This window comes from Pongo pygmaeus, chromosome 15 (assembly GCF_028885625.2).
Source record: "Pongo pygmaeus isolate AG05252 chromosome 15, NHGRI_mPonPyg2-v2.0_pri, whole genome shotgun sequence".
Classification (NCBI taxonomy): Eukaryota; Metazoa; Chordata; class Mammalia; order Primates; family Hominidae; genus Pongo; species Pongo pygmaeus.
In genome coordinates this window covers 37,888,880-37,912,083 of record NC_072388.2, presented here as the reverse complement: position 1 = coordinate 37,912,083, position 23,204 = coordinate 37,888,880, and the positions used below count along the sequence as shown (strand labels likewise).

General features: G+C 38.2%; 1 long non-coding RNA gene across 2 annotated transcripts in view; it reads right to left on the bottom strand.

Annotated features, from left to right (window-relative positions):
• Nucleotides 1-1,722: 1,722 nt before the first annotated feature.
• The window catches only part of LOC129012514 (uncharacterized), a 66,591-nt gene continuing 45,109 nt past the window's right edge, over nucleotides 1,723-23,204 (bottom strand). Inside the window, exons 1-2 of one of the 2 annotated variants that reach the window (XR_008493632.2) lie at nucleotides 20,061-20,176; nucleotides 1,723-3,537 (exon numbers count right to left, since the gene is read on the bottom strand). This is a non-coding gene — a long non-coding RNA (uncharacterized LOC129012514). Of the gene's footprint in view, nucleotides 3,538-20,060; nucleotides 20,177-23,204 lie in introns of those variants that run through there. The other variant, XR_010123703.1, reaches the window with a different exon arrangement.

Sequence of the window (23,204 nt, the reverse complement as noted above, 5' to 3'; positions counted from 1 at the left end):
GGAATTCAAGATGAGATCTGGGTGGGGACACAGCCAAATCATATCAGCTCTGCACTTTTCCTTGCTGCCGCCATGTGAAGAAGGATGTGTTTGCTTCCTCTTCTGCCATGATTGTAAGTTTAATGAGGCCTCCCCAAGACATGCTGAACTGTGAGTCATTTAAACCTCTTTTCTTTATAAATTACTGAGTCTCATGTACGTCTTTATTAGCAGCATGACAACTGCCTGATACAACTAACCTTCTTCATTTTCTGAATGTTCAAAAACCATTTACCCTTCAAAGCCCAGTGTTAGCTAAACTTCTTCCTGAATTCTCTGAGTAAATCTCTCCAAATAATTCCAAAAGCATTTTGTCTATACTCTCTTATGACATTTACTTCATACCTTGTATAATAATTGTGCCTATAGTTTACCTCTAGATTAATGCTATCCTCATGCGTGTAACCCCAGCACTTTGGGAGGCCAAGGCAGGCAGATCACAAGGTCAGGAGTTCAAGACCAGTCTGGCCAACATGGTGAAACCCCATCTCTACTAAAAATACAAAAATTAGCCAGGCGTGGTGGCACACACCTGTAATCCCAGTTACTTGGGGACTGAGGCAGGAGAATTGCTTGAACCCAGGATGCAGAGTCTGCAGTGAGCCGAGATCATGCCACTGCACTTCAGGTTGGGTGACAGGCAAGACTCTTGTCTCAAAAAAAAAAAAAAATTATGTATGATCTTAGCACAGTGTCTTGATGATTGATGATATCCAAATACTTTTAAAACTAATTTTCTTTTCACTTAATTAGTAAAGAAAGTAGAAACAGTATAGTATGATTGTTAAGAGACCAGATTCCAGAATTTAGAGTCAAACACACTTAGGTTCAAATGCCAATTTCACCATGTTCTGTTCTGTGACCCGAACTTGAGAAAATAACTTTTCCTACCAGCAGATTCCTCATCTGTAAAAGTAGCTATAACAATAGTATCTCACTAATAGGACATAACTACCTAATTGGGTGGTTGTAAGACTCAGATGATTCATGTGAAGAAGTAATCACCGTGACTCACGTACAGGTTCTTGACAAATGTTAGATATTTCTAGTAAACACTGGCCAGTAAGCATGCATTCTAACTTCAATATAATGGGACTAAATCCCTTGCACCATTTCCCAATCTCTTGCACCTAGGATTCTAGATTTAAGTTCCTACAATCAGATGTTAAACTTCTAGGTTGAGTGTCCAGGAATGACACTCAGCCTAGAGTCTAGAATCCAATTTTGTTGATGTACCTTAGAACTGCAGTGGCACAGCCTGGGAAAGCAGGTGCAGCAAAGGTTTCCTAACTTGGTAGGCCATTTTCCACTGATAGCAGAGGCTCTAGAGTTAACAGCTGTGATGGTATCTTTCTTATACCATGGCTTTCTGACAGTGGCAAAGGCATAATCCCTCGACAGCCAATGTGGCTTTGGGAACCATTCCTGTACACTCAACCTAAAATCTGTGAGCCATTTAATGCTCCGTGATTAACATCTTACTGCTTAAACTAGGTAGAGTGAGTTTTACTCTCCACAACTGAACACTAACCAAAATACTATTGTTATTATTTCTTCTGGAGAAGATTTCCACTTGGGAAGGAAAAGATTTGTGACCAGGATGGCAATTCAGAGGCAGATTTCACTCTGAATACTTGTCTTTAAGTTACTGCAGGTGGCAATCACACTCATAAACAAAGAATGGCAAGCAATCGTTTGTAATCAGCTTGAGTGAGCATTTCGGGTGTTGAAATTTGGTGTACCATTTAAAAATATCTCTGAATGTCTTACAGTAACTTAGTTTAGTAAAATATCATGCTACCACTTTGCAATATGTTCCATTCAAGATGAGATTTGGGTGGGGACACAGTCAAACCATATCAGCATGTATCAGTATTTTTCTACATAAACATTTTCTAGGAATAGTAACCACCCATCTTCATGCACCTGCAGGCCCTGGAAAGGGCAAGCACAGAGTCGGAACTCCAGTAGAAAGCATAAGAGAACTCAGAATTCAGGTCTTTTTTCTGCTAGGACCTTAATGACATTCTGTCTGAATTTATCTGCTCTTTTTCCTCTATTCACCTCTATACCTTTGAGAAGCTCTCAGTATCATACCTTCTACATTTAACCCTGCTTTACTGTAAAGAATTGATCAACAGCTGAGAAACCTGTGTGCTGCTCTCCATGACTTTGACTTCTATGATCCCATGATTATTTTCAAGGTGAACAAACAATAGCCATAAAATAGACCCAGCAAATTTTTGTGACAGATCGTCTGGCAACAACAAATATTCATTGAGTGCCAAAAGTATAAAGTATTCCAGGTAGTTGAGATACATATCAAAAAAATAGACCTAGTTCCTGCTCTTAACTCACAGGCACTGGCCATTTCATGTCTGAGTGTTTCTGCTTGCTTGTAATGTCACTGAGATCAAACTGGAACAATAACAAAAAGCACAGATGCAGACCTTAATCTGTGATGTGTTTCTGCACCTTAAAAACAAACACACCTAAAATCTTTTTTACTACAACAAGTACTTTCCCCCCAATAGTTCCCTCGGACCTGGAAAAGTCTAGAACATAGTGTGTGAAAAAAACAACAAAATAAATTATCTGGAAATTTTCTATATATTGAAAAGGCTGTGTGAAGCCCAGGCATAATGCATTTATCAAAATTTATCTAGTGGTACACTTAAGATTTGGATTTCACTGTATGTAAATTTTACCTCAAAAATAAAAAGAAATTGAAAACAAGTATTATACTCCAGTTAATTATGTTCACGCTAAAATGTCTAGGAGTAAAGTATACTAATGTCTGCAACTATGAAAATAAATAAAATCAAAAAATAAGATGGTTGCTTTAATAGAGGTGTCTTTAAAAATAATAGTAATAATAAGTAATAATAGTAATTATAAGGTGGCTAGATGGATGGGTGGTTGGATGGATGAAAAGGCAAATATAACACAATGTTAACAACAGTAGAAACTAGATGACATATTCTTTCAACAATTCCTTCCACCTTTCTTTAAATTGAAATTTTTCATAATAAACATTTGGGAGGTGAGGGGAAAGTCCACTATAGCAGACCAATCGCAATTTGCTGAACCACACCGAGTCACACAGACAAAGAACCCTTGCTATGGTTTGAATGTGTCCCCCAATATTCATGTGTTGAAAGCTTAATCCCCAATGCAACAGTGTTAGGAAATAGGACCTTTAAGAGGTGATTACATCATGAGTGTTCTGCCTTCATGAATGGGTTAATGCCATTATCTTGAGAGTGAGTTATTTCAGGAGTAGGCTCATGATAAAAGAATGAGTTTGGCCTCCTTTCTTCTATGCAGTGCACTCTCTTTCCATGTTATGAGTCAGCAAAAAGGACTTCAATCTATGCAGCCCCTTGATCTTGGACTTCCCAGCCTCCAGAACCATGAGGCAAATAAACTTCTATTCCTTATAAATTTCTCAGTCTCTGGTGTTCTGTTACAGCAGCATAAAATGAACCAAGACAAACCCTAAAGGAAAAACAAACAAAAACAACATCAATGGCAAATAAGGTAAATACTGATAGTCAGATAGTAACTGGGATTTATTTTCTAGGCAAATGGAAGATGGATGGATGGAGTAGAGAATATTAACAAACTCATTAATACCCTGCTTAGCAAAAACCTCCAACAACCACAATTTTCTTAATTCAAAAAAAATCTGCAGGGAAGTGTTTTTTAAAGCATTTTTATTACACTGAAATTACTGTCGTGCTTTCTGTTTCAGGGTAATAAACTGGCACTGCTGACTTTTGGCAATGGTGGGGAGGAGGAGGAGAAAGAAGAGGGATTTTGTTAAGTGAAGGGCTCACTACCACAGAGCGCATTGGTGGGTTTGGAGGGGAGAAAGAAAGAGGAAGAGGGAGGGAAGACGAGGGAAAAGGGAGGTAAAGAAAAGGAGAAAGAGGTAGAGCGAAGAAGGAATGGAGAAGAGAGAAAAAAATTGAAATTACAGGGCTGAGCAGGGAAAAAGAGGAGCCAACTAGATAGAGAAAGGCTGACAAAAAGGAATTCAGTAAAATTCCATAGTGGTGGGTGGCCAAGGAACATTTTGAGACAAGAGAGGCTGCCTGATCCATTAGAGGTTGTTTTGTTGCTGCTATATACACTCTGCTGCTATCCTTTCCTCAAATCTTCACTAAAGGCACTTAAAATCATGAATGTTTTATGTGAATGGGCTTTTAGTGGACATCAAGCAGGGAGCTCAGTTTTGTTTCTGGGTCAGTGCTGTGCAGAAATCTTGAGAAGGGCTTCTGACTCCCACAGGCCTTGGAAGGGGAGGTGTCCAAGTCAATTTTATGTAGCTCTTTCAGAATGAATGAGAAGCAGGGGAGGAATGAGACAGCAGCTTATTCAAGGAAAAGCTGGCCTGCAGAGAAAAAAATTTCAAAACCACTTTTTCTTATCCATTTTTAACCCAGAAGACCCTCATTATCAGGACTGGAAAATCAGGAAAGTCATTTTCATCCTTACATCGGTCTTTTTTTAATGAGGTTACACTGCCACCTACTGGTATTGGTAAAAAATACCTTTTATTATAATTTTAAACTTTGTGATTCTTTGGAAGCCTTTATCTTTTATTTACTGACAAATTCTTCCCTTGTATGGTAACACAAATTTGCATAAGATGAGTTCTTTGCCCGCAAAATTTTATCCTCTAATAATAATCTTAACGAAGATAACTTGTAGCCCTTCAGAATTCAGACACCATTTCAACAGTAAAACCTTCCTTTATAGCGGTTTGCCATCCTTCTTAACCAGAATTGACAACTCCCTCTTTTGGGCACATACACTATCCATTGTACTTAGTTGATTACTTGATTATACTCTCTCCCATAACTAAACCATAAACTCCTAAGATTCAGGGACTATATCTTTTCTGCATTTATATTCCTAGCACCTGGAACAGAACCTGCACATAGATGACTAATAAATATATAATAAATGAATAAATGATTGATGATCAATCAAAAAGTACAAACAAAGCAAACATCACTTTATATAAACTTTTATTAATAAAAAAATTTTAAATAAACATTTCAATTCCAAATATACACATTATGTAATTCCTTGTCTATGGAGTGGCTTTTACCTTGCCCAATTTTACATTTTACAAAATTCGTATAGATGAAATCAGAATAAAGAAGATATGTGAAATTAGATTTTCCCATTAGCATATAATTCATAAACTCTTAATTACCATAAGATAATCTAAAACAAGATATTCTTAAGAGGACCAACTAAGAGGAAAATTTAGCATAAATAAATTTTATTTATTTAATAATGAGTCAGCATTGCTGAGGGACAAAGAATCCTGAGATTTGTAGTAATGAAATTATTCATATCACTTACATAATCCAGAATCATGAACAGGGTTGAGTTTGAGATTTGAGATCCTCATATTGATTCTGGGGAACCCTAAGGCACCCAGGCCTCTCTTTAGAAACTGATTACACTATAGGGAGAAGACACTCAGACCTTAACCAAGTCTCCTATCTGAATTTAAACAAGAATGTGTAAAGCACTCTCTTTAAAGCACTCTCTCTAAAGGAACCTCCAGGGAGCATGGCCACTCACTTTGAGTCAATAAAGGGTCAAAGAAGTGTGGGCAGTAAGGAGTCACACCTTGTGACATGGCCCTGTTTCACCATGCAATTTTCACAGGGGTCTGCACACACATATTCGTAGCCAATAAGCTGGACACCTCTTGTACTAACCAAAATCGGATGTGAATTCTTCTATTTTCCTCCCATTTGCTTCAGATTTCCTATTTTTCATCAATTCTTATTTTCTTATCTTCCTTTCTAAGGCTGATCTCATCCCTTCCCAGTCAAGTTCTGAGACGTAAATTCATAAACCATCTTCTTCTTCAGTCTTCCTCATTTTCCTCCCCACCAGTTCCTCCCTACATACCAATACACCAAGTCTCTTTTGTCTTGGAGGCAAAAAAAAAAAGTCCTCCGTGAGTCTTTTGCTCTGAAGAGTCAGGTGGCATATCCTAATTCTTCTTCCCTTCACTTCAATCTTCATAAAAGACTTCACCTGCTAAAATTCTCTTCTCCCTTTTATGGCACAATTCCTTGAAACTGAATTTCCCAGGTTCATGTCTTGGTACCACTTTCCCTGAAATTACCAATAACCTTCAAGCTGCCAATTCCGTTACTCCTGCTCAACTTCTGAAGCTTTGTGCAACAGTGATCACCTCTTTCTACTGATGCATGCTTGCCCCACTTTTACACTCCCAACCTCTGCACACTTCTCTTGAATAGCTCTCACTTTCCTTCCCTAGAGCCTCTTTTGCATTCTGCCTCTAAAATAGAAAGTAGAAGATGTACTAGACACTTTAGTCCTCATCTTGTTCTCACTTGACATGTTCTTCCTTAGGGATTTCATCTATTATTTTTGTCCTTCCTCCCTTCATTGATTTAACAGAGGTCTATTATTAGCCAATGATGTGACAGGTACTTTTCCTGGAGCTTGTGATTCAGCAATGAACAAGGATTACAAGATCCCCATTATCATGAGCTTATATTCCAGTGTGTGTATGTGTTAGAGGAAGGAGGGCGGCCAATGATAGATACCAAACAAATTAAAAGGCAAATAACCAAGGAAATATCAAAATAACTTTACACCTGAGCCTATGAGTTTAGCTTTCCCAAGGCGGGCAAACGTCAGCCCTAGAGCATCTTGCTAGGGAGCTTGCCAGGTGCGACTTCTGTATGGAAGTGAAGATGGAGGCTCAGAGTGAGCCACCCAGCCTGAGCTGACTCCAGCTCATATCCAGAGGGCTCCCCAATACCAGAGGCTTTGTCAACCAGCAGCATCACTAGGCTCTGACCAAACTGTGGGAGAAGCAATCCAAATGCTGAGAGAGAGCAGCAGCAGCCAGCAAACAAAGGACATCACCATGGCAACCAGAGGAGCCTTGGGATAATATGCAAATCTGGGAATCCTGCCTTCCTTAAGCCGTAACATCATAGAAGCCACCCCAGCACCACATACTCAGATGTTGTCTTAGGGAGAGAAGCTGAGACCCTGAGCAATTATTCCAAGACACTGAGCATTATTGAAACGAAATGTTTAAATTCTTACATAAGACTAAGCTTTAAACCTGATTAAATCCATTTTCTTGTGTTAGCTGTTGTTTATCTGTTTGTTCCCCCATGATCCTAATCCCCCAGTACTCAGCAGGTTGAAGATTATAATGGGTATATTAGAGAGGTGACAACAATCTTTTCTCCCATACTTCTCAGTTATAAAATGGGTAGGATTATGACACAACTATGTGTTTTTCTTTAATTCTGACTCCTTCCTTGAGTTTTGTACCAGCATTTCTAATAGTCTGCTGGTCTAAAATAAAATTTGTGTCTCCAACCTACAGAGTAACTTTTTCCTAAATCTTTTGTCTCAATTAAAATTAATTTCTGCATGATGTTTTTAGTTGTCTCCCTAACAGAATAGGTTCCTTTTTCTATTCTGACATACACATTCTCTTTTGGTTGTCAAATTATTAATGTTATTTATCTCTCACTGTTTTACTTCTTCTGAGAAAACCAGAATCATGATATTGTAAAAACCAGAGATGATTCTTCAAAGGCTGTGAATGTCCCTCATTTGCAATCTTACTGGACCCGATCTTTTTTTCATTGCCATTGCCTTGCTGCTAAAACAATAGATGCACCCTCCCTCTAGGCCCAGGGACTATGGAGGAAAAGGTGAGTGTGTGAGATTGTAAGGGCCAGTTTTGAGGGACAGAATTAGTTCAGACTCTCCAAATCAAGGACACGCGCACAGATTGCCTAAAGAGCTGGCAAATTTTTGAGAGACTTTTCCTCCTGAGCCACCTTGTGGTCCCTTTCCATCCATCCCAACCATAAAGAATTTCCTGCTTTCCACAGAATTAAATGAGAATTACTAAGAGAATATCAAGACACCTGGTGACAAAGCCTTCTCAGTATAGTTGTTCCCAGTTACGGGGTTCACACAAATAATGATATAATAAGAAATTTTTCAGCCACCTTAAGATAAGTTACTTAAGAGATTGCAAAAGGCATTGCAGAACAACAAAATCTCTAAATTCCTTAGCTTAAAATGGTTTCAGCAAAATGCTTATGTTTTATACAGCTAACGGCTACAAGTCTGTAACTAACACCAAGATTGTAGTAGCTCAATGCATAGAACTGATAAGTCACTTTTATAACCTTACTTTTTGGCTTTGGTTTTTGGCTCTTATGTTGCTTAAAAGGTTTTAAGTGTTGATGGTTACCTGCCCACCTCCATTCTCATCTGACATAAAATGTTTAGTTGGCTGTAAGTCTTTTGGCTCTAAGTCCCTCTGCCACAAGGGTCCCACTGAGGGACAGGATGGACCTGGAGCAGGCAGCCACATCACCCCAGCAATGATATGGGACAAAAGAAAAGTCTGGCAGGTCTTGGCCAAAAGGGAGAGAATGTAAACTAAAAATAAAATTCTAAGCCCCTTCAATTGATTAAACAGACCATTTCTTGGCCAACGGAACCCCAGAGTAACCTTGAAAACTGAGTTCTTAGTCTTGACGGGATGGAGAGGTCAGACACATCTCATTATACTCCCTACCTTGCTAACCATAATTAGCCTTTCTTCCCTAAGGGCTTAGCAGAAACCAGCCCTTTCAAAAGACTACACCACTGATATCAACCAACAGCCTGATGCTTCCCCTCCTTTTCACCTGATAAGAGACCAATGACCATGGAGCGGTTCTGGCCAATCTACGAAGAATGTACATAAGGGTTTTAATGTCCTCTGCTTCACCTTTTGGCATCAGAGGACCAACAATTCTACCCTCAGATCATGCTGACACTGCCATTTTTTGTACATGGGACCCATGAAGGAGTATGAAGCTCAATTGTGCATGCACATGTTTCTCCTTTCATAAATACTCATGACTCCTCCTATAACTTATTAAATATGTATATTTGGCCATCCTGCTCAGCATAAATTCCTGCTCTTTGCCCCTCCCTTGAAGTATCTGTTTATGGCTTCTGGCCAGAGGCTATGCTTCCTAGCCTGTCAGAATGGCCACCCTGTAGGCTGCAACCCTTTGTGAGAAATAAGGTTCTCCTATCCAAATTAAAAATAAATGAGAAATTAAAAATAAATAAATTGGCCAGGCGCTGTGGCTCATGCTTGTAATCCCAGCACTTTGGGAGGCCGAAGCGAGCGGATCACTTGAGGTCAGGAGTTCAAGACCAGCCTGGCCAAAATGTGAAGCCCCATCTCCACTAAAAACACAAAAAAATTAGCCAGGCATGGTGGTGAGCACCTGTAATCCCAGCTACTCATTAGGCTGAGGCAGGAGAATCACTTGAACCCAGGAGGCGGAGGCTGCAGTAAGCTGAGATTGCGCCATTGCACTCCAGCCTAGGTGACAAAGCGAGACTCCATCGCAAATAAATAAATAAATAAATAAACTTCTGATTTTTATTTCTCATCCCTGCAATGCTAGGCTCTATTAATCTAGAGGTCCTGGTCCCACCAGTGGACACAACCCGTTAAACTTTAAGCTGCAACTGCCACCTGGTCATTTCATACATTTTGGGCCAAGAGACCAGAGGGCAAGAAAAGGAGTCACCATCTATGTAGGGCTAATAGACCTTGATCATCAGGAAAAAGTGGAGCTTCTGCCACATGGTGAGTATAAGGAAGCATATTTTTATCACCCAGGTAATGAACACATTATGTTTGCCATATGAAGGGTATAAATGAAGGGTATCTCTTCATACTCCCTTGCCCAATTTTGATACAAAATGAACAAATTCTACAGTCACAGCCTCAGGAAAGCGTGGTGACAAGGGCCTCAGGGACCCACAAGGTAAGTGGCTTAGATCAGTAGAGGCGTTAGTCAAGGGTAAGGGGAAATCTAGAATCAGTAGCAGAAGGAGACAATGAGTATTAGTTGTGGCCTGAAGACAAGATGTAATGAAAGAGACTGGAATAAATCCTACTTACTCTCCTCTGTATTTCCAGAAAAAGAGACCAATCAGAATACTAGAGCTGCTGTTCCCAGATGGGGTGAATATATTCTATGAAGCAAGTGAACGATGGCACGGATTGCTTGGGTGTACTGTCCAGGACTTACTTTAGTACCAATGCACTCTTCCCCAGCGCAAGAATGTTGCATGTGGGAGCTCACAACTGGCATCTCCCCAGGAATTGCCTTCTATGAAAGGAGCTTCCTCACCCAAGGGTATGTCCCCTCTCTAGGGGAAGCCCACTTCAAATGACTGGTCCATGTGGGGTATAAGGGCCCAGCTCCATTGACCCAATTCAGAATACTCTGAAGGGTCATCCTAGGTCCAGAACTCTCCATGTGCACAAGATGAACTGCATCACAACTCAACTTCCTCTGCCAGTGCTGCTTTGCTCACTCCCTTACAGGTGATCTTAGGAAAAGTACTCTCCAATCAATCTCCTGCATGTGCTCTCTGCCCTTTTGACATGTGTCCATTTGTCTTTGAGCATTTCCTTACTTTCTGGCAAGTAAAAAAAATGCAGGCTTACTTTCTATCCCTCACGCTCTGGAATGAGCCATCTCCAAAGAGTATACCCGAATTAGAAGAGAAATTCCACAAGAGAAATTGGTGAAACTGGGTAACAGTCTTTCAAATGTTATATGTGTTTGAAAGTTTTCAAATTGAAAGCCGGAGGAGAAAAAAAGAAAACTTCTTTAAAACTTACAGAAAACATTTGCCAACAGTTGGTCATTAACCACTGAGATTCAAAATTGTGGTTACTGCAGCTTTGTAGTGTAGTTTGAAGTCAGGTAGCATGATGCCTCCAGCTTTGTTCTTTTGGCTTAGGATTGACTTGGCAATGCAGGCTCTTTTTTGGTTCCATATGAACTTTAAAGTAGATTTTCCAATTCTGTGAAAAAAGTCATTGGTAGCTTGATGGGGATGGCATTGAATCTATAAATTACCTTGGGCAGTATAGCCATTTTCACCACATTGATTCTTCCTACCCATGAGCATAGAATGCTCTTCCATTTGTTTGTGTCCTCTTTTATTTCATTGCGCAGTGGTTTGTAGTTCTCCTTGAAGAGGTCCTTCACATCCCTTGTAAGTGGGATTCCTAGGTATTTTATTCTCTTCGAAGCAATTGTGAATGGGAGTTCACTCATGATTTGGCTCTCTGTTTGTCTGTTATTGGTTTATACGAATGCCTGTGATTTTTGCATACTGATTTTGTATCCTGAGACTTTGCTGAAGTTGCTTATCAGCTTAAGGAGATTTTTGGGCTGAGACGATGGGGTTTTCTAGATATACAATCATGTCATCTGCAAACTGGGACAATCTGACTTCCTCTTTTCCTAATTGAATATCCTTCATTTCTTTCTCCTGCCTGATTTCCCTGGCCAGAACTTCCAACACTATGTTGAATAGGAGTGGTGAGAGAGGGCATCCCTGTCTTGTGCCAGTTTTCAAAGGGAATGCTTCCAGTTTTTGCTCATTCAGTATGATATTGGCTGTGGGTTTCTCAGAAATAGCTCTTATTATTTTGAGATATGTCCCATCAATACCTAATTTATTGAGAGTTTTTAGCATGAAGGGTTGCTGAATTTTGTCAAAGGCCTTTTCTGCATCTATTGAGATAATCATGTGGTTTTTGTCTTTGGTTCTGTTTATATGCTGGATTACATTTATTGATTTCTGTATATTAAACCAGCCTTGCATCCCAGGGATGAAGCCCACTTGATCATGGTGGATAAGCTTTTTGATGTCCTGCTGGATTCGGTTTGCCAGTATGTTATTGAGGATTTTTGCATCGATGTTCATCAGGGATATTGGTCTAAAATTCTCTTTTTTTGTTATGTCTCTGCCAGGCTTTGGTACCAGGATGATGCTGGCCTCATAAAATGAGTTAGGGAGGATTCCCTCCTTTTTCTATTGATTGGAATAGTTTCAGAAGGAATGGTACCAGCTCCTCCTTGTACCTCTGGTAGAATTCGGCTATGAATCCATTTGGTCCTGGACTTTTTTGGTTGGTAAGCTATTAATTATTGCCTCAATTTCAGAGCCTTTTATTGTTCTATTCAGAGATTCAACTTCTTCATGGTTTAGTCTTGGGAGGGTGTATGTGTCTAGGAATTTATCCATTTCTTCTAGATTTTCTAGTTTATTTGAGTACAGGTGTTTATATTATTCTCTGATGGTAGTTTGTATTTCTGTGGGATCAGTGGTGATATCCCCTTTATCATTTTTTATTGTGTCTATTTGATTCTTCTCTCTTTTCTTCTTTATTAGTCTTGCTAGTGGTCTATCAATTTTGTTGATCTTTTCAAAACATGGTACTGGTACCAAAACAGAGATATAAACCAATGGAACAGAACAGAGCCCTCAGAAATAATACCACACATCTACAACCATCTGATCTTTGACAAACCTGACAAAAACAAGCAATGGGGAAAAGATTCCCTATTTAATAAATGGTGCTGGGATAACTGGCTAGCCATATGTAGAAAGCTGAAACTGGATCCCTTCCTTACACCTTATACAAAAATTAATTCAAGATGGATTAAAGACTTAAATGTTAGACCTAAAACCATAAAAACCCTAGAAGAAAACCTAGGCAGTACCATTCAGGACATAGGCATGGGCAAGGACTTCATGTCTAAAACACCAAAAGCAATGGCAACAAAAGCCAAAATTGACAAATGGGATCTCATTAAACTAAAGAGCTTCTGCACAGCAAAAGAAACTACCATCAGAGTGAACAGGAAACCTACAGAATGGGAGAAAACTTTTGCAATCTACTCATCTGACAAAGGGCTAATATCCAGAATCTACAATGAACTCAAACACATTTACAAGAAAAAAACAAACAGCCCCATCAACAAGTGGGCGAAGGATATGAACAGACACTTCTCAAAAGAAGACATTTATGCAGCCAACAGACACATGAAAAAATGCTCATCATCACTGGCCATCAGAGAAATGCAAATCAAAACCACAATGAGATACCATCTCACACCAGTTAGAATGGCGATCATTAAAAAGTCAGGAAACAACAGGTGCTGGAGAGGATGTGGAGAAATAGGAACACTTTTACACTGTTGGTGGCACTGTAAACTAGTTCAACCATTGTGGAAGACAGTGTGGCGATTCCTCAGGGATCTAGAACTAGAAATACCATTTGACCCAGCCATCCCATTACTGGGTATATACCCAAAGGATTATAAATCATGCTGCTATAAGGACACATGTACACATATGTTTATTGTGGCGCTATTCACAATAGCAAAGACTTGGAACCAACCCAAATGTCCAACAATGATAGACTGGATTAAGAAAATGTGGCACATATACACCATGGAATACTACGCAGCCATAAAAAATGATGAGTTCATGTCCTTTGTAGGGACATGGATGAAGCTGGAAACCATCATTCTCAGCAAACTATTGCAAGGACCAAAAACCAAACACTGCATGTTCTCACTCACTGGTGGGAACTGAACAATGAGAATACTTGGACACAGGAAGGGGAACATCACACACCGGGGCCTATTGTGGGGTGGGGGGAGGGGGGAGGGATAGCATTAGGAGATATAATGTTAAATGACGAGCTATTGGGTGCAGTACACCAACATGGCGCATGTATACATATGTAACAAACCTGCACGTTGTGCACATGTACCCTAGAACTTAAAGTATAATGAAAAAAAAAAAAAGAAAATTGTGTATACTGCCAAGATCATTGCTTACCACTATTTCCCTTCATTATCTTCTCATATCCTAGAGTCACTGTTCAAGCCCTTTTGTTGACTGGTGTATTTTCTCAAGACTTCTCTAATCTCTGAATTCTCACACATCTGCAAACATTTTTCTCCCTATGAGGTAACTGATAGCTTAGCTTAGCCTAGTCTAAGATTCATGGGTGTAATCTTCTGGTCTACTACCATTACCCCACCACATTCCAGTCTCTAGAAGTGCACACAGGAAATGTAATGTATGTCTGATTATTTGTCCTTTGCAAGTAATGTTTTTTTTCTATCTGGAACCCTGTAAGATTTTATCATTATTTTTGGAGTTTGAAAATTTTATACGAATATGCCTATTATCTTTTTTTCTCATCCATCCTAAATAAAGCTTGGATTAGAGAGACTGGGGCACTCTTCAAGTTGCAGATGTAGGTTTCTTCTAATATAATCATACTATTTTCTCTCACATTTTCTTTTTTTTTAACCTCCTAGAACTCCTAATATTACACCTCTTGGATCTATCAAGTCTGTCTTCTCCCATGATTTCCTTTTATTTATAATTTAGGGGGCTATTTTTAGCAGAGTTACACATGTGCATCATTTAAAACTTCTACAAGGTTTGATATGAAAAAATTAGATCCCCCCACACTTCAAATTTCTCACTCCCTGAATTGCTTTCAACTCTTTTTGCTGGTTTTTGGTATTTGCCCCAAATTCGTAACTAACATTCTTATAGTCTTATACTGATACTAACTTTAGTTATAGGCATTATTATCTATATAATTTATTGCAGAAGCTAATAATTTAAATATTTTCCACATAAAAGCACTAATTTCAACAAACATACTCACACACACACACAGACACACAGGTTATCTTGTTTCCCCAATAGCATTTTACCTTGTTATAACAGATCAATATACATTGTTTATATCAATACCCATTGTTTATATTGACTACATAAACACTATTGGTAACTAAAACACGTAGTTTACTATGATTATTTTCCCTAGAATTGAGAATTTTTTTCATTTTTAACTTTTCTATGTACTTAATATTAATTTATCCACCCAGTTCTCCAGAACTGATATGAATCTATTCTCAATGCACTCAAACTCCTTAGGCATTCTATCAATTTCATCTTCTTGAAGAAGTCTCTCCTTGAGCCTCCTGGTCTATTTCAGTTTGAACTGCATTATTTACAGGCTGTGGCTTTTCACCAACACTCAATTAATCCTGTTGTCTCTCTTTTGTGTTGGATCCCATTTCCTCAATTTTGTTTTCTTCTTCCTTGGTTTATGCCATTATTTTGATGATGCACAAGCTCCAGCAATTTCATAGAAAGGCTATGGAAAAGAATCTTGAGTCAAATATCTTCATCATAATTTACTTCTCTGTATGTATTTGTTCTTAGTTTTTAGATATTTCTTCCTCCTAATTTTTCCAACCCATAGTGACACTCCATAGTCACAGGTCTCCATAGTGACTCTCCTTAAATCCATCTACTGAAGTTTTATTTCAAAGATTTGTTTTTCAGTGTCTCAGACCACAGTGCAATCAAATTAGAACTCAGGATTAAGAAACTCACACAAAATCACACAATTACATGGAAAGTGAACAACCTGCTCCTGAATGACTCTTGGGTAAATAATAAAATTAAGGCAGAAATCAAGAAGTTCTTTGAAATCAATGAGAATAAAGAGACAACATACCAGAATCTCTGGGACACAGCTAAAGCAGTGTTAAGAAGACAGAAATTTTAGCACTAAATGCCCACATCAGAAAGCTAGAAAGATCTCAAATCGATACCCTAACATCGCAATTAAAAGAACTAGGGAAGCAAGAGCAAACAAAAAATCTAGCAGAAGACAAGAAATAACTAAGATCAGAGCAGAACTGAAGGAGACAGATACATGAAAAAAAACCTTCAAAAAAAATCAATGAAACCAGGAGCTGGATTTAAAAAAAAAAAATAACAAAATAGACTGCTAGCTAGATTAATGAAGAAAAAAGAGAGAAGAATCAAATAGGCACAAGAAAAAAATGATAAAGGAGATATCACCATTGACCCCACAAAAATACAAACTACCATCACAGAATACTATAAAGACCTCTACGGAAAGAAACTAGAAGTTCTAGAAGAAATGAATAAATTCTAGGACACATACACCCTCCCAAAACTAAACAAGGAAGAAGTCAAATCCCTGAGTAGAGCAATATCAAGCTCTGAAATTGAGGCACTAATTAATAGCCTACCAACTAAAAAAAGACCAGGACTAGATAGATTCACAGCCAAATTCTATCAGAAGTACAAAGAGGAGCTGGTACTATTTCTTCTGAAACTATTTCAGACAACAGAAAAAGAGGGACTCCTCCCTAACTCAAATTTATGAGGCCAGCATCATCTTGATACCAAAATCTGGCAGAAACACAACAAAGAAAGAAAACTTCAGGCTAACATCCCTGATGAAGACTGATGTGAAAAGTACTCAATAAAATACTGGTAAACCAAAGCCAGCAGCATATCAAAAAGCTTATCCACCATGATCAAGTCAGCTTTATCCCTGGGATACAAGGCTGGTTCAACATACACAAACCAATAAACTTAATTCATCACGTAAATAGAACTAAAGACAAAAACAGCATGATTATCTCATTAGATGCAGAAAAGGCCTTCAATAAAATTCAACATCGCTTCATGTTAAAAACTCTCAATAAATTAGGTATTGATGGAACATATCTCAAAATAATAAGAGCCGTTTATGACAAACCCACAGCCAACATTATATTGAATGGGCAAAAGCTGGAAGCATTCCCTTTGAAAACTGGCACAAGACAAAGATGCCCTTTCTCACCACTCCCATTCAACATAGTATTAGAAGTTCTGGCCAGGGCAATCAGGCAAGAGAGAGAAAAAAAGTGTATTCAAATAGGAATAAAGGAAGTCAAATTGTCTCTCTTTGCAAATAACATGATTCTGTATTTAGAAAGCCCCATCATCTCAGCCCAAAAACTCCTTAAGCTGATAAGCAACTTCAGCAAAGTCTCAGGATACAAAATCAATGTGCAAAAATCACAAGCATTCCTATACGACAATATACAAGCAGAGAGCCAAATCATGAATGAACTCCCATTCACAATTGCTACAAAGAGAACAAAACACATAGGAATGGTCTGGGTACAGTGACTCACGCCTGTAATCCCAGCACTTTGGGAGGCCAAGGCAGGCAGATCACGAGGTCAGGAGTTCGAGACCATCCTGGCTAACAGATGAAACCCTGTCTCTACTAAAAATACAAAAAATCAGTCGGGCATGGTGGTGCATGCCTGCAGTCCCAGCTACTCGGGAGGCTGAGGTAGAAGAATCGCTTGAACCCAGGAGGCAGAGGTTGCAGTGAGCTGAGATCATGCCACTGCACTCCAGCCTGGGTGACAGAGCAAGACTCTGTCTCAAAAAAAAAAAAAAAAAATACCTAGGAATACAGCTAACAAGGAACGTGAAGAATCTCTTCAAGGAGAACTACAAACCACTGCTCAAGGAAGAGAGGACACAAACAAATGAAATAGCATTCTAACCTCATGGATAGGAAGAAACAATATCATGAAAATGGCCATACTGCCAAAGTAATTTATAGATTCAATGCTATTCCCATCAAACTACCACTGACATTCTTCACAGAATTAGAAAAGACTACTTTAAGTTTCATATGGAACCAAAAACGAGCCCATATAGCCAAGACAATCCTAAGCAAAAAAGAACAAAGCTGGAGTTATCAGGCTACCTGACTTCAAACTATGCTACAAGGCTACAATAACCAAAACAGCCTGGTACTGGTACCAAAACAGACATATAGACCAATAGAACAGAACAGAGAACTCGGGAATAACGCCACAGATCTACAACCATCTGATCTTTGACAAACCTGACAAAAACAAGCAATGGGGAAAGGATTCTCTAGTTAACAAATGGTGTTGGGAAAACTGGCTAGCCGTATGCAGAAAACTGGAATTGGACCCCTTCCTTACACCTTATACAAAAATTAACTCAAGATGTATTAAAGACTTAAATGTAAAACTCAAAACCATAAAAACTCTAGAAGAAAACCTAGGCAACAGCATTCAGGACATAGGCATGGGCAAAGATTTCATGACTAAAATACCAAAAGCAATTGCAACAAAAGCTAAAATTGACAAATAGAATCTAATTAAGCTAAAGAGCTTTAGCACAGCAAAAGAAACTAACACCAGAGTGAACAGGCAACCTACAGAATGGGAGAAAATTTCTGCAATCTACCCATGTGAGAAATGTCTAATATCCAGAATTTACAAGGAACTTAAATTTCAAGAAAAAAAATAACCCTATCAAAAAGTGGGCAAAGGATATGAACAGGCACTTCTCAAAAGACGATATTTATGTGGCCAAGAAACATGAAAAAAAGCTCAACATCACTATCATTAGAGAAATGCAAATCAAAATCATAATGTAATACCATCTCACACCAGTCAGAACGGTGATTATTAAAAAATCAAGAAACAATAGATGCTGGCAAGGCTGTGGAGAAATAGGAATGCTTTTACACTGTTGGTGCGAATGTAAATTAGTTCAACCATTGTGGAAGACAGTGTGGCAATTCCTCGGGGATCTAGAACCAGAAATACCATCTGACCCAGCAATCCTATTACTGGGCATATACCCAAAGGAATATAAATCATTCTAATATAAAGACACATGCACATGTATGTATGTTTATTGAAGCACTATTTACAATAGCAAAGATGTGGAACCAACCCAAATGCCCATCAATGATAGACTGGATAAAGAAAATGTGGTACATATACACCATGGAATATTACGCAGCCATAAAAAGAAGGAGATCATGTTCTTTGCAGGGACATACAAAGATGGAAGCCATCATCCTCAGCAAACTAACACAGGAATAGAAAACCAAACACTGCATGTTCTCACTCGTAAGTGGGAGTTGAACAATGAGAACACATGGACACAGGGAGGGGAACAACACACACAAGTGCCTGCCGTGGAGTAGGGGGTGAGGGAAGGGACAGCATCAAGACAAATACCTAATGCTTGCAGGGCTTAAAACCTACATGATGGGTTGATAGATGCAGCAAACCACCATGGCACATATATACCTATGTAACTAACCTGCATGTTCTGCATATGTATCCCGGAATTTAAAGTAAAATAAAGAAAAAAAAAGATTTGTTTTCTACCTATGTATAGAATCTTATTTTCCTTAATGAAAGAATTATATTTGCTCATAGTTTTATAGAAATTTCCACAAAGTAAACCATAACAAATATTTCAAAGTAAACATGTAACAGGCCATAGTCATTGATCATAATACAATAATATTACAAATAATTTTTAAACAGCTTGAAACATCATAATGACTTCAAAATTAATTTTTGATCAAAGAGAAAAATTACAAATACTCTAGAGGCTAATGAAAAGGTAAATACTTTACATAAAAATGTATGGAACCCAGCAATAGCCACAGTTAGATAAAAATTTATGCCTCTAAATCCTTTCATTATGAAGAAGAATGAAACTGCAGAAACATTATTATGTTTACCTGAACTTTTTTAAGAAGAGTGAATAAGTTGATGAATGAACAGTTGTAATTGGTGATATAAGGGGAAAAAGTAGTAGAATTGATAAATAATTCCAAGAGTTTTTTTAACTAAAAATATAAATAAACCCTTTATGGTACTGCTTAAGAATGTAAGAGGGAAAAAAAATTAGCAAGACTAGGAATAAAGAAAAATGTACAATTTCCTAAAGGATATAAATAATCCAAATTGAACCAAGAAGCAAACCCAAAATGACTAATCAGCAAAGAAAAAAATGGAAAGGTAACCATTATTTTAAATAACAATAGTAATAATAGCATTATACCCAAAAAAACCTTTAAATCTGAGCTTTACCTAACTTTTAAAGAATGAGTATTTATAGTGTTATTTAAATTATTTCACACCAAATAAAAAGATGAAATGTTTCCCAATTCATTTCATGAAGCCAACATAACTTTATTACCAAAAGTTAACATAAAAATAAACCTAAAAACTATGAACCTAATTATTTCAGTTACTATGGCTATATTTAAAAATTACTCTAATACTTATTAACCTAAAACAACAATATGTGGACAGGTCTCAGGGGGATACCTCACCTCTGCTCCCCTCAGCATCAGCTAGGGTGTCTCAAAGTCTGGGGACTAAAATCATACGAATACTCACCCACTAACATGTAGTTGATGTTGTCAGATGAGACCTTTGCTGGAGCCAGAACACCTGCACATGGCTTCTGTAACTGTCCTAAGCCTTCTCACACTATGGGGGCTGGGTTCTTGAGTGAGCTAGGCAGAAGCAGTACTATCTTTTATGACCTCACCTTGGAAGTCCCATAGTTTCACTCCCACAACATTCTATTCAACAGTGCAAAGTACAGCCCAGGTTCAGGGGGAGGGGAAATAAACTCTAACTCTTGTTGGGAAGTGACAAAGTTTAGAAGAGCATGTGGGACCACAAATATTGCTGAGGTCAGTTTTGGAAAATGCAAAATACCACAGTCCACCCTCTAGCCACAGTAGCAAAATACACTCATGCACTCCCTCAAGACCTACAACATCAGGCTGAGGCTTGAGGTCCAGGTATGGATGAACTTCTTGGGTACAGTTCCTCAAATACAGCCCCTTACGTACAGTTCCTTGTAATCTCAAGAGCTATAAACTAAAAAAGAAAAATTATCTGCCTCAACAAATACCAAATGCACAATGGTGGAGCAAGTACAGGAAAACTGCTATAGACACTCCCAAAAAAAAAAGGAGGAAAGGAGAGACACAGAAGTCACTGGTCCATTAAAAGCTTGAACTCAAGCTAGGCACAAGGTGCTAGTACTTGATTAGGGCTCAGTTGTACTGCTTAAGAATGATTCGCTGTGACTCTCAGCTCTCCACTCTGGGCTATTGGTTCTACCCTCTAAATTATTCTTCTTTTTTTTTTTTTTCATAAAAAATAGCCATGTTCTTAGCATGCTTCCCATCTGTAGAAGTTTGGGGTCAAAGGCCTCTTTTCATTTTGTACTGTCTTTATGCCTTTCAGTCTAAAATGATACAATCCCTTAAAAAAAACTGTGTGGATCAAGAGAGAAAAAAGAAAACCCACAGACTGGGAAAAAGTACATGCAAAAGACACATCTGATAAAGCACTGTTACTTAAATATACAAAGAATTCTTTTTTTTTTCCATTTTTCCCCCTGAACTTTTATTATAAAAAATTTCAAACATACAGCAAAATTGAAAGATTTCAGTGAACACCTGTATACGCACTACCTGAATTCTATCATTAACATCTTTTAGCATTTAGAACCTTCTAAATCCTCTCCTTTGTTCCATTTTTAAATTTTTAAAAATTGAGTTGAAATTTACAGTGTAAAAGTAATTATTTTAAAGTGAACAATAAAGTGACATTCACAATTAGTCATTCACAATATTGTACAACCACTATCTCTATCTAGTTTTAAAATGTTTTCATCACCTCAAAATAAAACTCTACAACTATTATGCAGTTAATCCCATTCTTCCCTCCCCCCTAGTCCCTGACAACCATTGATCTCCTTTCTTTTTTTTTTTTTTTTTTTAACATTTTACTTTAAGTTCTAGGGTACATGTGCACAACATGCAGGTTTGTCACATATGTATACATGTGCCATGTTGGAGTGCTGCACCCCTTAACTCGTCATTTACATTAGGTATATCTCCTAATGTTATCCCTCCCCCCTCCCACCACCCCACAACAGGCCCCGGTGTGTGATGTTCCCCTTCCTGTGTCCAAGTGTTCTCATTCTTCAATTCCCACCTAAGAGTGAGAACGTGCGGTGTTTGGTTTTTTGCCCTTGCGATAGTTTGCTGAGAATGATGGTTTCCAGCTTCATCCATGTCCCTACAAAGGATATGAACTCATCATTTTTTATGGCTGCATAGTATTCCATGGTGTATATGTGCCACATTTTCTTAATCCAGTCTATCATTGTTGGACATTTGGGTTGGTTCCAAGTCTTTGCTATTGTGAATAGCGCTGCAACAAACATATGTGTGCATGTATCTTTATAGCAGCATGATTTATAATCCTTTGGGTATATAACCAGTAATGGGATGGCTGGGTCAAATGGTATTTCTAGTTCTAGATCCCTGAGGAATCGCCACACTGTCTTCCACAATGGTTGAACTAGTTTACAGTGCCACCAACAGTGTAAAAGTGTTCCTGTTTCTCCACATCCTCTCCAGCACCTGTTGTTTCCTGACTTTTTAATGATCGCCATCCTAACTGGTGTGAGATGGTATCTCATTGTGGTTTTCATTTGCGTTTCTCTGATGGCCAGTGATGATGAGCATTTTTTCATGTGTCTGTTGGCTGCATAAATGTCTTCTTTTGAGAAGCATCTGTTCATATCCTTCGCCCACTTGTTGATGGGGTTGTTAGTTTTTTTCTTGTAAATTTGTTTGAGTTCTTTGTAGATTCTGGATATTAGCCCTTTGTCAGATGAGTAGATTGCAAAAATTTTCTCCCATTCTGTAGGTTGCCTGTTCACTCTGATGGTAGTTTCTTTTGCTGTGCAGAAGCTCTTTAGTTTAATTAGATCCCATACAAAGAATTCTTAAAATTCAACAATAAGAAAATGAATTCCCCAGTCAAAAAGCAGACAAAAGATACAAAGACACCTTACTAAAGATATACGAATGAAAAATAAGCATATGAAAAGTGGTTTCATATCACATGTCCTTAGGAAACTGCAAATTAAAACAGCAATGAGATACTACTATACACCTATTAGAATGGCAAAAATCCAACACACTGCCAAGACCAAATGATGGTGAAGATGTGGAGAAACAGGAACTGTCATTCATTGCTGGTGGAAATGCAAAATTGCACAGTCACTTTGGAAGACAGTTTGGTAATTTCTTACACAACTAAACATACTCTTACCACATGATCTAGTAATTGCAAGCTCCTTGGTATACGCCCAAATGAGTTGAAAACTTATGTCTACACAAAAACCTGCATGTAGATGTTTACAGCAGTTTCATTCATAATTGCCAAACCCGGAGAACAACCAGGGTTGTTCAGTAGAGGAAAAGATAAACAAACTCTGGTACATCCAGAGTTTGGAATATTATTCAGTGCTAAGAAGGAATGAGCTGTTAAGCCACAAAAAGACATGGAAGAAACAAATGTATATTATTACATGAACTACATGATATTTTGGAAAATGCAAAGCTATAAGAGTCAGCAAAAAGATTTGTGGTTGTCATGGATATGAAGGTAAGGATAAATAGGCAGAGCACAGAGGATCTGGGGGGCAGTGAAACTACCTTACATGAC